Source organism: Vombatus ursinus, unplaced genomic scaffold (genome assembly GCF_900497805.2).
Source record: "Vombatus ursinus unplaced genomic scaffold, bare-nosed wombat genome assembly UNPS02014837.1, whole genome shotgun sequence".
In the NCBI taxonomy this organism is placed as follows: domain Eukaryota; kingdom Metazoa; phylum Chordata; class Mammalia; order Diprotodontia; family Vombatidae; genus Vombatus; species Vombatus ursinus.
In genome coordinates, this window is record NW_020954615.1 from 3,266,999 (window position 1) to 3,270,839 (window position 3,841).

General features: G+C 43.3%; 1 pseudogene; it reads right to left on the reverse strand.

Moving 5' to 3' along the window:
* Positions 1-968: 968 nt before the first annotated feature.
* Positions 969-3,841, reverse strand: part of LOC114026289 — an 8,731-nt pseudogene continuing 5,858 nt past the window's right edge.

The window sequence follows — 3,841 nt, forward strand, 5'->3', positions numbered from 1 at the left end:
ACACACACACACACACACACACACACACACACACACACACCCCTATCCAGATTCAAAGAGTCAGGTTCCAAAAAGACAGAACACTAGAGGCAGTGGGGTAGGTGAGAGGATGGTTTATTCTGATGGCCAATATTCCAGTCCAGGCAGCAGCAAGTGAGAGGAGGAGGAGGAATGGGGACATGAGGGAGATTTCAAAAGGGAGGGGAGATTTGAGTGTGAGGATGAAGAATAAGAAGGATTTGTGAGAGGGCAAATTTTGGCCAGGGTGTTCAGGGTGCATGCTTGGCTCCTGGGCTGCAGAATCCCCACCCCTTTTTCTGGCTTGTCTCCTCTAGGCTTGGAACTTGCAAAGGTAGGCATGCTTTTCATTACAGAGTTCATTTATCCATTTCTGGAATCCTGCAGAGAGATGACCTGGGTTAGGTTGGCCAGGGCAACCATCAGAAAATTATCCCATGCAGATGACTCAGAAGTCATGCCCAGGGGTCTTATACCCATTCACATATTCCCTTGTGGTCTAAAATAGAGAAAAGAGTAAAGAAGGGGAGGTGGGAAGTAAAAGTAAAAAAAAAAAGTAAAAGATGGAAGGTAAAAAAGTAAAAAAAAGTAAAAGTAAAAAAGGGAGGTGAGAGGAAATCTGAGAGATTGAAAGGAAAGAAGGGAGAAGAAAGTTGGGAAAGGGAGAAGGGAAAGGAGATATGGAGGAGAGGGTAGCTGAAGGAAAGATTAAGGGGAGAAATAAGAAGAGGGGAGGGAAGGGAAGAGAAAGGGAATGAAGGAAGGAAAAGAGAGGAGAGAAGAGAATAGTGGGGAGAAGAAGAGAGAAGGGAAGGGAGAGGAGAGATACTTCCACATTTTGTGTATGAGTACCCATCTATCCAGGGTTTCAGCCAGCAAAGAAGTGGAGGGAATGGGCCTGCATGGACACCAGAACTGCTGGGGTTTTGTTCTCTCACCAGATTCAGGAGTCAGGATGGCATAGAAGCTGGGCTGGTTATTATTGGGATCATTCTCCTTCCAGGCTTGGTAGAATATGGGCATTGCTGCTCCATTTCCACCTGCCATTCTGAGGAGAGACGACAAGGAAGGGCAATGGTTAGTACAAAATGAGACTTATGCCCAATGACTTTCCCTTTCCTCCTCCCCAGATCAACTACATACAAACTTTCCCCAGGCCCTCCAGAGCATGGAAGGCTTTCTCTGCCCTCTGAGCCCTTCCTTAAGCTGCCAAACCCACTATTGCCACTGCTTCAATTCCTGAGCACCCTCCCTCCTCCCTTACCCCATCTAAAAGGTCAGGTGGATCCTCCCCCACTTCACCCTTCCTCATTCCCTTCAGGGACCCTTCTGAGTCTCATGTTCCCTATGCTCCTCTGCCCTGCACTGACCCTCACCTGCCCTGAACTCCTAGGAGAGTCTGGGTAATTGGATGTTAGAGACTGTTCCCTAAATTCCTGCTTTCTGCTTTGTGATCTTGGATCACCACCAGAATGGTCACTGTGAAGCTTCTCTGGGAGTATTCAGGGCTGGGCATACCAAACCTGTCCATTTAAGCAGCTGGAGTGGGGCAGAGGTACAGCAATAAGGATGGTGTGTGGGTGCTTTAAAATATGTATGTGTGTGTAACTTTTTTACATTCTTCTCTTTTTAAATTTTGAGTTCTAAATTCTCTCTCTCCCTCCCACTCCTTCCCCACCCAATGAGAAGGCAAGTGATATGATATCAATTATACATGTGAAATCATGCAAAACACATGTTCATATTAGCCATATGCCCCAAAAAAGCAAGAAAAATAAAGTGGGAGGGCAGAGCCAAGATGGCGGAGGGAAAGCAGTGACTTGCGTGAGCTCTCCCCTCAAACCCGTCCAAATACCTATAAAAAATGGTTCTAAACAAATTCTAAAGCAGCAGAACCAACTAAAAGACAGAGTGAAACAAATTTCCAGCCAAAGATAGCCTAGATTGTTGATCAGAAAGGTATATCGTGCCAGGTGGGGAGAGGAGCGCAGTTTCTCATGGGCATGCAGGCCACAGGAAACCTGGAGCAGGCCTCAGAGGACTGAATCACAGGCAGCTGTGGTGGTTTTCAGACTTCTCAACCCACGAACGCCAAAGACAACTTAGAAGGTCAGTGGGAAAAGTCTGTGACTGCAGTGCGAGAAGAAGCCAGGTCTCAGCCACCCCCGGGGCCACAGCTGTTTCCTGAGCTTCCAGTCCACAGACTGAGGGGGAATCAAGTGACTGATCAGAAGGGGATTGCAGGGATCTCTTTGCCAGTGCTGAGGCAGGAATCTCTTGCTTTACTGGTGTTTGGATCTGGGTCACAGTTCTGAGGGGCAATCCTGGGGTGAGGAGGAATGCTGGTGTGGTGCAGCTTGTTGTGGCTGTGGAGAGAAAACACCTCGCTTCTTATCATAGCACCGTGGAAGAACTGAAAATTTTCAGGTCCCTAGAAGTAGCTCTGAAAACAGCTGCACAAACCCCCAAAGCTTGGGACAGTACATTCTTCACATTGGAAGCAGACTCTTACCTTAACAAAGAGTTTAAAACTCAAGTAATTGGCCGGGATCATGAGTAAGCAGTGCAAAAAGAGTCAGACTATATTATCTTACTTTGGTAACAACAAAGATCAAAACATACAACCAGAAGAAGACAACAAAGTCAAAGCTCCCACATCCAAGGCCTCTAAGAAGAATATGAATCAGTCCCAGGCCTTGGAAGATCTCAAAAGGGATTTTGAGAAGCAAGTAAGAGAAGTAGAAGAAAAACTGAGAGTGATGCAAAAAAATCATGAAAAATAAGTCAACAGCTTGCTAAAGAAGACCCCAAAAAATACTGAAGAAAATAACACCTTAAAAAATAGCCTAACCCAAATGGCAAAAGAGGTCCAAAAAGCCAATGAGGAGAAGAATGCCCTAAAAAGCAAAACTGGCCAAATGGAAAAGGAAGTCCAAAAGCTTACTAAAGATAACACTCCTTTAAAAATTAGAATAGAGCAATTGGAAGCTAGTGACTTTATGAGAAATCAAGACACTGTAAAACAAATCCAAAAGAATGAAAAATTGGAAAACAATGTGAAATATCTCGTTGGAAAAACAACTGACCTGGAAAATAGATCCAGGAGAGAGAATTTAAAAATGATTGGACTATCTGAAAGCCATGATCAAAAAAAGAGCCTAGACATCATCTTTCAAGAAATTATCAAGGAAAACTGCCCTGATATTTTAAAACCAGCAGGCAAAATAGAAATTGAAAGAATCCACCAATCACCTCCTGAAAGAGATCCCCAAAGGAAAACTCCTAGGAATATTGTAGCCAAATTCCAAAGTTCCCAGGTCAAGTAGAAAATATTACAAGCAGCCAGAAAGAAACAATTCAAGTATTGTGGAAACACAATCAGGATAACACAAGATTTAGCTGCTTCTACATTAAGGGACTGCAAGGCCTGGAATATAATATTCCAGAGGGCAAAGGAGATAGGATTACAACCAAGAATCACCTACCCAGCAAAACTGAGTGTAATCCTGCAGGAGAAAAAAATGGTCATTTAGTGAAATAGAGGACTTTCAAGCATTCTTGATGAAAAGACCAGAGCTGAATTGAAAATTTGATTTTCAAATACAAGACTCAAGTAGACCATGAAGAGGTAAAGAGGAAAGAGAAAATCATAAGAGACTTATTATGGTTGAACTGTTTACATCCCTGCATGGAAAGATGATATTTGTAACTCATGAGACCTTTGTCAGTATTAGGGTAGTTGGAGGGGAAAAAATTATATGTACGTATATATAGATATAGATAGATAGATAGATAGATAGATAGATAGATAGATAGATAGATA